The 14,892-nt window shown below is 36.8% G+C and overlaps 1 protein-coding gene across 1 annotated transcript in view; it reads left to right on the top strand.

The window, feature by feature from the left end:
- Positions 1–5,758: 5,758 nt before the first annotated feature.
- The window catches only part of brinp2 (bone morphogenetic protein/retinoic acid inducible neural-specific 2), a 181,629-nt gene continuing 172,495 nt past the window's right edge, over positions 5,759–14,892 (top strand). Inside the window, 1 exon segment of the mRNA NM_001309831.2 lies at positions 5,759–6,456. The gene's annotated coding sequence lies outside the window, so the exon portion shown is untranslated.

Below are 14,892 nucleotides of genomic sequence, written 5' to 3'. Positions count from 1 at the left end.
GTTAAACTTTGGTCACACTTTATTTTGATGGTCCATTTGTTGAATTTAAGTTCCATTGCATCTACATGCCAACCAATTCTCATTAGATTATAAACAGACTGTTAGATTAGGGTTAGGGTCAGGATAAGTTGACATGTACTTGCAAAGTTTCTTATAGTCATTTAAATGTCATTTAAAGATGATTTAATTCAACTGGAAAAAATTAAGACAGCAATAATTTTTTCGACATCTAAATTAAACTAAATACTAAAAATGTTCTACAATTGATGGCATATGGACCTACAATCTAAAGCTCAACCATACAAGCTGAGACACACAAAGAGAGAAAAGACATCAGGAGTTCTCAGGTCCAGACTGACTGTGGATGTCCGCCAGGTTTCTCTCCTGAGATTGTGCCCTCGGAGTGTTTTTTATATGTCAACGTCACAAGACAAATAGCAACGGGGAGAATCTGCCCCCTCACCCCCCAAAGATGAATCACCCATGTTGTCCAGTTTGCCAGTCTCTAAACACAGCCTGGGCCACGATCTCACTGGCAAACGCCGCCATGGATTGACCTTCTACTCAAGGTAATGATTACCCCCTTGAGCATGCGGCAGCTGGCAAGGTAATGCATTGTTGGCACGTAAAAGTGATGCTGCAAGAAGCAGAAGGAGATCAGGAGAGTCGTGTACCCTAGAGTTTGACCATCTGTGGCCTATTGGTCGTCATTACGGTTTCTAATTTGGGACGACTGGGGAATAAACCAAACCAGGGCTGAAAATGTCATTACCTGACTCCTGGTGAGGTGTCCTCCCATATTTACAAATTTATACACCCTAATTGTCTTTGCCTCACTGCCATGACATTGAAGCTGTGAAAGCAGGACCATTGTGTTCCAGGTTTCACATTTGAAGTAAAGTCATGGAGCGACGTTAATGTGACAATATAACCCCGTGCTCTGAGACGGACCATTACTCTTCAAATAGTCGGGAGTTAACGTGGAGAATATTATTGCTACTGTTGTTTTGAAGGCCTGGTCACGTTAACGATCTCTTAATTAGCTTTGCTCTGACTCAAATGCTTTGAGTGAAATTGCCATTCGTAGGTTGCTTTTATATCTTCTACTGACTGGCAGTCTTAGAAGTAAAGTTTGTGTTAAAAAATAATTGTCAGTTTTTGGTTTTTAAGCATTTTAACACACTAATTGTAACAAAGTTATGCTTTATTTATTGTTTTAGCATCATACAAAGTACTGATTGCAAAAAAACTGCACTTTGTACTGTATCCTAACAAATGCAAATTGGTAATTATTTTAATGAGTTCAAAAAATACAGCTACAGGAAAAAATAAGAGACCTCTTGAATCTTTTTGTTGTTCTAAAAGAAATGCTGTTTTAAGACTCTTTCTTTCAAATCAAAGAATACTGATACAAATAAGAATGTAAATTTTAATCCTGATAATGAATAGAAATATTTCATAAACATCAAATCAGCTTTAATAAGCTTTATTATTAGCTTTCTGGACTAAAATGACTTCTAAAGAAATTTGTTGGAGTAAAAAAGTATCACTTCTTAATAAACATGAATCTCATTCTGCTTCCCGCAGCATTACTATTTTAAATGCTATTCAATTACTATTTTAAATGCTATAAAATACATTTAAATAATAAATAAATAATATTTCAGAATGTTACTGGTTTTGTTGCATTTTTGATCAAATCAAAACATCCTGCCTAAGCATACCATACTTTCTTCTTTTCCATTTTCAAAATATCTAAATGCACAACTTAATACCTATGACATGTTTCTTTATGGAAAAAATCTTAGAACTGTTCATGCAGAACAGAGATGCTCAAAATAGGGCCCACGGGACAAAGTTGGTCCACAGTAACCTTTGATTTGGCCCTCCATCCCATCAGAGAAAAGAGGGAGAATGATGGGGAATTTAGGGGGCAATGCCTTTAACAAAGACTGTCATTTCTAATTTAACCTAATTTTTGTGTTAACTGTTAAACTACAAAAAAAGCTAACTGAAATAAAATGCTTCAATTAAATGTTGTTAATGAATCAGATTTTAAAAAATGTAATAAATGTATAAATACAATAACTTGATGGATATCAATTCTTCACATTGATCCAGTGGGCCAATTTGATTGCCTGCCAGTGATCTCCTCACACCAGCAGTTCTCCATGATGGACGTCTAGTGTTCTCCAGACTCCGGTGCCTAGACTCTTCTAGCACCTTTTTATAAAATCAGAAACCATTTGTAATTGTCGAAATAACCTTGACTGGTAATTATCTAATGTAGAGTGTGCCTATACTAACTGAGAAAAACAAAAATTAAAAAGGTTACATTGACCTTATTTCTCACAACTGAGACTATTCTATCACAATTTGCCAGATGGTCACAATTGGCAAATGATACAAAGTGAACTAAGCAAGTAAATTTAAATCAATTAAAATCAATTCATCCTAATTTCTGTAGCGCTTTTACAATGTAGATTGTGTCAAAGCAGCTTAACATAGAAGTTCCAGTAAATTGAAACTGTGTCAGTCCAGTTTTCAGAGGTTAAGTTCAGTTTAGTTCAGTTCAGTGTATAGTTTAATTTTCACTGCTAAAAACACTGAAGAGTAAATCCATCGATGTGCAGCTCCACAAGTCCCAAACCAAAGCAAGCCAGTGGCAGCTGTCAGGCTCGGACTGAAGACAGAGAGGTTGCAGTTCAAAATAAAGAGTTTATTTAGTATAAGGATGAACAAAGGCAGCTGCCGTTCCTTAACCACCCGTGGGAGAATGCTGACTGGTTGAAGGATAACAGAAAATCCGCCTCGGCTCCCTCGGAGCAGAGCGAGGGCTGTAGCTGGCGAGCACAGGTGAGGAACTGGGAATCAACAGCGAGGAGACTGCGTAGATCACAGGTAAGCAAAATATAATTAAGAAATAAATAAGGAAATTGGGCTAGACTAGACTGAAATAAAAGTATGGTTCTCTTTAGAGTGGGAGTTTGTCCATAGGCTTTAATGAACACAATAATCAGACAAAGTGTAACAAGATGGGGCAGGTATAAATAGAGAGGTAAATAGGATCAAATAGAAACAGGGGTCTGTTCTTCGTATGTGGACTACTCAGTTAGCTGGATTTGGGAAAGTAATAAATATTTTTAACTATAACTAACTATAACTATATGTGGACTACTCAGTTAGCTGGATTTGGGAAAGTAATAAATATTTTTAACTATATATATATATATATATATATATATATATATATATATATATATATATATATATATATATATATATATTTATATATATATATATATATATATATATATATATAAAACCCCCAAAATGAAAGTACAAAGACTGCCAAAAGAGTGCAAAGAGAAAACTTATTGATATGAACTTTTTAAATCGCTTCAGTACAATTTGTGTATTATAATAGAAATGCACAATATGTGACTTTTGTTTAAAAGCTATAATACATTTATGCGGTCATAAACATGTTTTGACAGTTAATATGCTAGTGATTTGATGCTTCAAAAAAGTTGCAGACACCTTTACCAATATAAAAATGCTTTTGTAAACATCCAGTTATTCTTTACACCGATTAAAAAAAATTGCTACTATAATACTACTACGGCTATTAAAATAAGGAATATCCGCTTTAACTGTAAAACTAAATAATTGGCTCTATACACATAAAAGAGCCAAGTCTGCAGCCCACAACAAGGTGTAAAGTTATTGCGTATCATATTTAACAAACCGTTAAATCTGACGCATCTGTGCCGTCAGCCAATCATTGCATTGCTGATCATGATTTTGAGGATCGATAGATCTGTCCTTCACAACACATGCAGCAATCTCAGATCAGTTTATCCAGACATTTGAATCTGATTCACAAACTTGTTTGAAGAATCAAATAAGCCAGAGATCAGTTATCAAGATTAACAGATCCAGGATCTGCCAAATCATCTTAGATCATTTAATCAAGGTAAGAAGAACAGACCCCAGGTGAGTAATGCATGTGCTCCAGCGCTGATTTAAAGGAGAAACAGATTAGATCAAACCAGACTCATGACAGCAACAGTGGCGAGGAACAAACTTCACCAATTAACAAAGGTGAAGGTAAAAAATCTCAAGAGAAAATTTAACTGTTTATATTTACAGAATTATATCTCAAAATATAATTTTACACATAATAACATAACTTCATATTTCACAGTCACTATTCCAGGCCAGAAATAGGCTACATAGAACAGTTTAAGTTGCTTTCAAACCAAGAACGATAACTATCATGGCAAACCTATAATAGTGTCAATTGCAGTAATTGCACAATAAGTGTACATTGGAGTTACTGTATGCTTTCTACAACCCAGGCTCATTCAGAAAGTGTACCACTTCATACATTTCTGGAGAGCGCCAATCAACCAGAGGCCGCTGTATACGCTTTTTCAGATCTCAAATTTCTCTTGCAAATGCCATTCACACCACAGGCCGCTGTCGACTGACTAACTGACTGATCAACTGACCCACCCTCCTCCTTCCCTACACCCAACCAACAGTATTTTTAAAAGCACCAACTGGCTTGCCCACTTACTTCCCTAAACCCAACACAGTTTGGAAATGCAATCCAGAAAAAGAAAAGACTTTTAGACTTTTTAATGATTTTTACCACATTTATAGATTTTACCACAATCTCGCCCTGTTATTTACTTGTTTAATACATTTTTTCGGCGTCTGTTTTTTCTTAACCACTTTCTGGAATCGCTATTCGCCAGACTCGAACCCTGTTGTCATGGTGAACTCCTCTCTGCATCAAAAGTTCGCAGATATATGCGGTGAGCCACTGGACAAACTAGTAACATTGGGAAAGCCATCCATACAGAGGTAAACAATCAGCTGGTAAGTTTAAATAGGAATGGCATCATACCGCTCCGTAACATTCATTTTAAAGACGAAATGAAGCCATACGTACTTGTGGCTACATAATTCACGATCTTTAGAAATGTAAAGGGGACGTTTTCAGAATGAGCCAATGTTGGCATTTTGTCATTTTAAATGTTCAAGCTTTTTGAAGTCATGTGGATTCTTATTGCCTGGTAATGTTTTATTTTATACCATTTCATTAATCTGAGTGACAACATGCCATTCATTAGCTCTCAATGAGATTCTGCGAGCCTCACATAACTAGAACTATGTCTTTGTTGTTATTACAATACAAGTTGTTTTCTCCATATTGCGAAAAAGCCTTTATGTAAACAAAAAAATGTCCATTTCCAACAAAAAAGTGGATATTTTATGAAGTACACAAACATGTTACTCCTTTGATATTTCAGAATGTTCTATATGAGCTGTAGCATTTTCTGCGATACTCCTAAGCAATCTAACACTTACAGTGTGTAACTCTGGCAAGAGCTGACTTTTGCTTTTATTGTATAAAGAACAAGATTCATCTCCCTTAAGAAACTGGAGACTTTGTCAGTATGAATTCAGCTTGCCAGGAGTCACAACAAATTTGTAGCAGACAAATTTGGCTAAAGCATTGGGAAAAAAAGCATTTTCGCTTTCATTAGCCACCCTGTCCCTCCAGGGCACACAGAGCCCAGTCTATCCTCCATCCTCCCTACTGTCTCTCTCTCTCTTTCCCTCCCTCTCTCTATCTCCTTCCATGTAACATCGCTGCCTGCTGCCAGCTCAGCCAATCAGAGCAAAGTAGGTGTGGCTTCTGGTCTCAGTTGGACAGAGCTCGTTGAAAAGAAAGAGATGCTTTCCTGAAAGACTTGGAGTAGCTCTCCTTTGCGCGAGGCTCACCGTTTTGGGGCTTGGCAGTGAGTGATGACTACAGCACGGGCAGCTCAACTCTAGCTCTAGCATTCTGGCACACACACACTGAAAAACAGAGAGAGAGAGAAGGAGCGGATGTCACAGAAGAACCATGGCAGGTGCAGTTTTTCTACTTGGAGGAAGCTGGATAATGCAAATGAGTTGAAAGCAGAGAACAGCTTCATATGGATTTATCTGCCTGATTGTAATCTCATGTGATCATACTTGTTTTGGAAGATCACACATTGTTTCTGAGGATCCACATTTATTGTGCTGCTTGGAGCAAAACCTAATTATTGGGACTTTCGTTTCTATCAAAGAACTGATGGTAAAGTTTCTGCATCCGGTTTTCAATCTTTATAAAATATAGAACTACTGGCTCTCAAACATTTTAATTGTACCCTTAAAGAGTCCACTTTATAAGTGGACTCTTTTCGGAGCGTCAATACAATGCCTGGATTACCCTTTTGACTGCCTAGTGAACCCGTGTGAAATCATCGCAGAGGAGGTACGGTGGGGGCTGAGTGTATGGGAGCTGCATTCCTCCACTTGAGACCGAACTGATAATCCAACATCCTGACCGGCGATACAAACCGATCGGATACAAACGCTGTAGGGACAGGACTGGAACCACCCTTCACAGTCTGGGTGAGTACTCTGTCACAGTTCACTGGACACTCCATCTATATTGGGTTAAAGCACTTCACTGAGCACATCCTGTAGTGTGGGAATCATCTCCTGACTAAATGTTCTAGCATCTATCTGTGCAGACTGGTATTTCTCTCACATCTGGCTATGGATAGCTGCGGTGTCTGTCAATATTGTCAGATGAATCTACTGTAGGATGCAGGTAAATTAGTTTGAGGAGAATGAATATGATTGGTTTGGATTGTAATTCTGAGAATATCAGTTTGATTATACTCAAGTTCCTTTGGTTTGATGATATATTAATGCAGTTCAATAAAGACCATCCTTAGTAGAATATTGTAGGTGAGGGGTGAGTTCATGCTATAAATAGTGTTGCCTTAACTGATGTAGCAGCCTTCTACAGGGCATTTGCCTCCATCTCATTAAACTAGATTTAATTTCATCCCACAATGCTTTCTCCAAACTAAATCTAGAACTCGCCCCAAGAGTTTCCAGCTCCACGCACAACGACAATAACCCAGAGGGGAGCTCTCATAACATGTAAGAAGTCCTTAACTCCCTTTCCAAACTTTCTCAACACTCTGAAGCTTTTGAACGTAATACAGAAAAAACACAAACAGCAGAAGAGAGCTAAAATAAAACCACCCCACAGCTACAGTGACTCACGGGATGGCTTCTTCACAGTTTGGCTTGGATGTTTGCCTGGACACTGCAAGAAACTCGGAGAAAGGACTGAATTCCTTGATTTTTTTGCGGGGCAGGTGGATCTTGTATGACTAACCTGAGGGGTAAAAGAAGGAGTGCATTGTCTCACATATGTACATTAATCCTCTTTTCTCACTCTGGCTGTGGCAGTGCAGAAGCACGCTGACATTTCCAGTGTTTAATGCCCCGTTCTGTCAAAATACAAAGCAGCTTGCTTTTTAATCTCTTGCAGAAATATTTAAGCTGTCCGCAGACTATCTCTCTCTCCCTCAATCTTTCACTCTCCCTTGCTTTCTTACCGTCTTAACAGTAGGTTTCAATACAAATCATTTTAGAAAGCTGATTCCTGGTGTGGTTTAGCCATGTCTAAACAACAAACCCACCAGGCCATCATTCAGTGGGAAGAACAACATTTTAATCTGCATTATTCAGCAGTGCCAGCAATTGTGAATACGTATTGTGCGCTTACACCTACCCTATAGTCAGCTATTGACTATTTCGTCACAACAAGCAATCAGAAAACAATGCTCCATCAAAATAAACACTTTGGAGACAACCATGTAAGAGGACAGTAGTTATGCAGCACATTTAATTCATGACTTCACCTATAGAGGGAGCAATTCTCTTCTAGCAAGCCTTCCAAAAGCCTCATATAAAAAGAAATGTTTTTGAAAAAGCCAAAACATTCCAAACTGAGAGGCTGATCAATCTATTATCAGCTCACAGTATTGATTTGTTATCGGTGAGGTCTATTTTTTCAGTGTGACATGGAAACATGATCGATTTCTACTGATTCTGTCGAGGGAGATTTTATCTATGAAAGGTGAGCAGAAGATGCTGCATATATCTGCAACAGCAATGTTCAAGCCACTGTTATTGGCATGCAAGTCCATGATGTTTCCCCAGTGAACATTTCCTACTGCTTACCAAGAAGGTTTTTTGAAGTGTTAAAGTGGAAGAAGAACACAAAACTCTATTTTCAGTCCCGGAGGGGATGCTGATGTGCTTGTGTCTCTGTGTGTGTGTGTCTGTTTTTGGGCTGTCATTTTCTCTGTGAAGTTATAAAAGAAATATCGATCTGCCCAAGCAATATTCACAGCCTCAGAGGAAAAACGAATGTAAAGTGGATTCAAAATATATTGTGTGCGTTCACTGAAATGGAAATATAAAAATATAGAGGTAGTCTTAAGCTGTCTCTTTCAGAGAAGACACTTCACTAAGGCTGAGCGGGATAGAAAAGCACTTTTTATATTTGTAAATACATTTTATTATAAGGTTTGTGGCAGACCTGAAATCTCCCTGTTTATCTTCAAAGCCATTCTTGCCATATTTCAGGTAGCACAAGCCTTATAAAATGCTCTCTTGTGCTTTTATCAAACAGTTTTTGTGCAACATTTTTTCTTACTGAGTAATGCTGAAGGCCTAAGTTGATTGAGCATGCACGCACGCACACACACACCAAAGAGCGATGGGCAAAATAGAATGCTAAAGATTTATTTGAGCTGAACAGCAATTAACAGATACTCATTTTGGAACTCTTCTGGCTTTAAAAAATGTTCAAATTCATAGAAGTGCATAAAGAAAATGGATTCCGATGTTTGGTTATCTAGCTCATCACTTCTGTTGCCATCATCTCCGAAAGCCTAATTTGCTTGGCTCATTAGCATGCATAATTACATGCGAAATTCTAAATAACTTAGAAACACCCTAATAACTTTTATAGCCTGAGCTCCTTTGAACTTGTGTCATATAAAGATTGCAAAGAATCAAAGTTCACAGTGCAGTGCTGTGGGGTGGAACATACTGAGCTCATTTTTATGCAAAACTCAAGTAATGGGGGAAAAAAGGGCATGATATAAAAATGATAATATCTGTTATAATGCCTGACAGCACGAAGTGAGGATATGAGAAAAGCATGAAAAAGAGATTATTAAATATGAAATATAAGATATTTTTGTGCAAAGATCAGACACAGTGTTACTGCATTCACTGCAGGGTCAGAAATTAATGTGGGCTAGTGCATGAACAAAAGTGACCCAACAATTTGGGTACTGTAATTGTACAAGAAAACTGCCCCTGCACAATTCAAATAAATATAGCCTATTATGGCTGTTGTGATTAAAGTCTCATTAAAACATGGTGTGCTTGAAATGGCACACGTTATGAGATAGCCTTTCAATTTTTGTAGCATTGGTGTTGCCGCATTTACATTAGCTTATTTGTCTCAATTAAAATAAAATTTGAAAATGAACGTCAGCTTGCAGAACTCAAGGCTGGAGATTTTGTTTCGTACACATGCTTATTGACTAACTCTCAGTATTCTCTTAATATTAGTGCATGTGCAAAGTAAGACATTCATTTTGCAGCTTGAGTGATTCTAATAAGAGTTATTTAGTGTGCAACTTGCACTAGACTTTTGTTCGGGACAGACATGTTTGGCAGCCAGAAAAGAACATGTCATTTCCCATAAGCACAAATATTATTATATATGTATTCCATTATTCTGCTTTAAGGATTATTATTACAACATCAAGAGTAAAAATCAAAAGTACTTTTGATTAATGTCCTTTTCTTTTTGTCCTGTCTACAACTTGTTGTTATTGAATACTTTTTGGTAACAGTTAATAACTGGTTATGTATAAAAAGGGATAGTTCACCCGAAAATGACAATTTCCTCATGATACCCTGCCTCGTGTGGTTTTAAAGCTTTGATAACTTTATGAAATTTTTATTCTTCTGTTGAACACAAAAATGTATATTTTGAAAATTATATTACCCATTAATTTCTAGTTGAAAAACACAACAATATGGAAGTCAATCGGTACCAGCTCCAGTACCAGAATTAAAAAAAAAAATCTTGTTTTGTGTTTAAATGAAGAAAGAGACTCAATTTAAATTAGTAGGGATGAGTAAATGATGACAGAATTGTCTTTTTGTGTGAATAATCCCTTTAAGAAATTTGCATAAGTTTGTGTTCTCCCCCCACCCCCACCCCCAGAAAACCCTGAAGAATTGTTTTAGCTAATTTTAAATAAGTAGTTTGAACAAGCAAAAAAAAAAAAAAAAAACTATTTTTGGAGTGCAGGTACTGTTAATGATGAAATTACTCTAAGCAAAATCAATGTCATTTGAAAGGTATTCTACCGTAATTTAAAAAAAAAAAATTAAAAATCTGCCCTTCGTTCCCTGTAACTTAAAGTTGGACTCAGACCTTTGATACACTCTCATTAGTGGCCAGGATGAGTAAATTGAGTCTTTCATGTTGGTTATCATATGGTTATTAAGTCACTCATTAGATAAGCTTCAGTAGTTTTCAAATCTAATTTCAAAGGGGATCCCAGGTCTACTCCCTGTAATGGAAGGGACGTTTAACTTAAATAAATTGGGTAATTCCCTGCCAGGACCAAACCATAAGGCACTATGATAAAAGTGCATATATTTTCAGATATGAAACTTGGCTGCTGTGTGATAATAGGAATTCTGATTCATCTCACTTGGATGAATAACTCACAGTTATAATTATCAGAGTTAAATTCATCCCTCTATTAATAAAGCATTACTGTTTACAGCGATACTTAACAATTACTAACTAATGACAATTATTAGTTTCTCTGGATTTTTTAGGTATGTTAATATTTGTCTTATTTTATAAAGGTCTTTTAAAAGTGTATACAAATCAATCAATCAATCAATCAATCAATCAATCAATCAATCAATCAATCAATCAACCAACCAATCAATCAATCAATCCTTCTATCCATCTTTTCATTCATCCATCCAAACAACCTTTCATTTATTCATCCATTCATCCATCCATCCTTTTATTCATCCATCCATCTGGCCATCCATCCAACCCTCTATCATCCCTCCATCCAACCATCAATCCATCCATCCATCCATCCATCCATCCATCCTTCCATCCATCCATTCATTCATTCATTCATTCATTCATTCATTCATTCATTCATTCATTCATTCATTCATCCTTCCATCCATCCGACAATGACAATTGGTCAATTTGTGACTGTAAATCAGGGTTATTTCAACAAATATAACAATCCATGTTATTCTAAATTATAAGGGTTAAACATTGGCATTTGGCTGTCTTAAATGAACAGAAAATGCTGTGAAAATATTGGATTTCATTGTTGTTTTTAAGAAAAAGATACTCTAGATGACAGCATTTTGATTTAAAATTCAGAAGAAATGTCATCAGTAGTTTGCAGAATAAAACAATAATTACATTTTACTCAAACACAAAATTTTACACTGACTGTCGAACAGCATCATAACTCATAACCATATAGTTGACTTGATTTCAACCCTCCTTGACGCCCACGCTGCTCCTCGTTTCTTATCACCGCCGGCTACCATTGAAAATGAATGACTTCCGGTGACTTTGACGCTCTCTCCGCTTTTGGTGTAAATGCACAGTAAATCCCAAATCAATAGAAACTATAAATTGCAATTCCCAAAGAAATATTAAATGACTTTTATTAAATATAAACTAAGAGTATTCCACAAATCCTGTGTATTTAAACATAAAAAAATAGATACGTACATTATATATAATCTGGTTTACATTACCAAAAAATTACACATTTTTTTTGTGCTTGGATTTCTTCCAGTTTGTATCTGATGTATGATTTAACTGCATGTTAAGCTGTCCACTGCAGATCCCGTTATATGGTATGCACAGTAACATTCTCCAGTTAATAGTGAATTTCATCAGGACATGAAACATCAGAATGGGAAAACTCCCTGCTAGCTGGTCAAGGGGCCAAGAGGGAAAATGATTTATTTGAAAAAGAGTCAAAGATCAAAGGCTCTGACTAACCAGGAAGCCCCAGTTTCCTACCACAGATGATCACAGAAGGAGTATCCACCAATCAGCCCTAGCAGCAGGGCCTCTTTTCTGAGTTTTAATTGGTTGCTGTGTACCGGCCGGCCTTCACAGACGTCAAGCTGGAAGACAATACGCATGACAGCAGGGTCAGCTAGAATGCACTGCCTTGTTGCTTCAAAGAAACTCAGTGGTAGTAATAGTATTGTGAAAACAGTTATACATATTTATAATAGGTCTGTCTAATTAAGGAAAAAATAAGTCTATTTTTTAAAAAAGGAAGTAAACATATGCTCGCAAACGTCAGATTTATTAGCTATTATTGGTGAAAACAGTACAAGAATAATAAAGTGTAGTACAAAACAGTATGTTTATGATGCTTAAAATAATGTGACAGCAAATACCAATTTGCAACAGCTAGCTGCATAATGAACTGTTTTGGCATACAGCTGAAAAAAGTAGAAGTGGCTTAAAGCAGAAGCTTAAAATGGCAGTTAGCAAAAAACTCAATTAAATTAAATCAAAAACACATAAACAAAACCTAAATTATATTACAGATCAATATGCATAAACAGAACATTGAGAGAACCATCGGACTGAATTACAGTGTTCAGCATATATAAGTACACCCCTCAAAAATCTACATTTTAAAATTATATATTTAATAGGATGCTATACAATGTCATATTTGTGCATATACATTAGATTAGTCAGTACTGAAGCCAAATCTGGAGCTTATCTAACAAAATAACTTATGATAACAGTCCAAAAACTAGTACACCCAAATTATATGTTGTTGAAAAATAATAAATACAAATTTTAAAAAGAAAAAAAAAATTGTTGAAATTTCGTAGAATGTAATTTTTTTTTTATTTTTTTTTTTTTGCAATATTTAGCTTGAATTTAATTGTCATTCATTTTCTTGTCGGTTTAGTCCCTTTATTAATCTGGGGTTGCCACAGCGGAATGGACCGCCAACTTATCCAGCAAGTTTTTACGCAGCGGATGCCCTTCCAGCCGCAACCCATCTCTGGGAAACATTCACACACACATTCACACACACACGCATACACTAGGGACAATTTGGCCTACCCAATTCACCTGTACAGCATGTCTTAGGACTGTGGGGGAAACCGGAGCACCCAGAGGAAACCCACGCGAACACAGAAAAAACATGCAAACTCCACACAGAAACGCCAACTGAGCCAAGGCTCGAACCAGCGACCTTCTTGCTGTAAGGCGACAGCACTACCTACTGCGTCACTGCTTCGCCCCTATTTAATTGTATTATCTTTCAACTTCTAAATATGTTTCGTGACTAAAATAGTATTTTAATAAATATACTTGTTTAATAAATCTGATTTGTTTAAATGCAACAAAAAACATAGTTCATATTCACTGAGAAACTGATACAAATATTCATTTTCAAAATGGGGTGTACTTAATTATGGTTAGCAATGTATATATAAAGAAATAAATTATACAAACTTCTGTCATGAAACACTATGCACGCACACGCAGAGACTGTAGGTCACATCTTATCTGCTTCTACCTCATTAACTATACGGCACAGGAGATTGGTTTCTGTCATTTCAGTGGACAATCAGCTTGCTCCTCAGCCTTTTAAATGCCCAATGTTTTTTTAGGCTAGCATGTGTGGCATGTTTTTTCAGAGACCCTCCTCCACCCCAGCTCCACCTGTGTTCAGATCTGCTATAGGTAATACATATACAGTATATTTTGTTTGCAGAAGTAGTATGTCAAATTCTCAGACTGCAAGTATGTGAATATAACGGCAATAGCAAGTCTTGATTGCTCTGCCATAACAATCAAAGCAGCAGCAGCATAGCAGAACTATGCCACCAAGACCAAACATGTTAACATCACCATGTACATATTCATTACCATTCTAAATCTGTCAGAGAGTTGTAATGATAGAAAGCAAATAAACAACAGAACATAAAGAGCCTTATTTATTCATAGCTATTATTTGAATCTGGAATTTAGCACAATTTACTGCAATTGTTATAAGCTGGGCACCATGGTGGCGCAGTGGGTAGCATGATCGCCTCACAGCAAGAAGGTCGCTGGTTCTAGCCTCAGCTGGGTTAGTTGGCACTTCTGTGTAAAGTTTGCATGTTCTCCCGTGTTCGCGTGGGTTTCTTCCGGGTGCTCCAGTTTACCCATAGTCCAAAGACATGTGTTATAGGTTATTTGTGTAAGCTAAATTGTCCATAGTGTATGTGTGTGAATGAGAGTATATGGAAGGATATCCGCGGCGTAAAACATATGCTGGATAATTTGGCGGTTAATTTCGCTGTGGCAACCCCAGATTAACAAAGGAACTAAGCCGAAAAGAAAATGAATGAATGAATAAATGTTATAATTTGATTTTCTTCAAACTAATACTAATATGTGTATATAAAAACGCATTAATAATGGACATTTACACTGCTTCCTTCTCTGATGCAAACCAAAGGTGTTGTGTCTGGATTAATTTAGGGTCAAACACTTACTATAGGCTTACTTACTTGCTCAACCGTTCTGAATTATTGGGTGGAACCTGAACACACACCTTCTTTACTGTCAAATATGACTAATTAATTTAGCGCCAAAATATTGGACCTGCAACCTCAAAACCAGCAAAATTTCTGCCAAGCAAAAAAAAAAAAAAAAAAAAAAAAAACATAGGACATGTCGACTTTACATCCGTGAATAGACTACAAAGCAGAAGTGACAGAAGAACCATTGTGTTACACACCACAACCCTGTCATTGTCTGTACACCAATCTCATGGTCTCTGGGAGGCAAGATGGATGGTTACGGTTATGGCCAACTCTCATGGCATTTCACTCGGGCCCCCTTGACCTTTCCCCGCAGCAATGTGA

Source organism: Danio rerio, chromosome 2, assembly GCF_049306965.1.
Source record: "Danio rerio strain Tuebingen ecotype United States chromosome 2, GRCz12tu, whole genome shotgun sequence".
Taxonomy (NCBI): Eukaryota; Metazoa; Chordata; class Actinopteri; order Cypriniformes; family Danionidae; genus Danio; species Danio rerio.
This window is presented reverse-complemented; position numbering and strand designations above follow the sequence as displayed.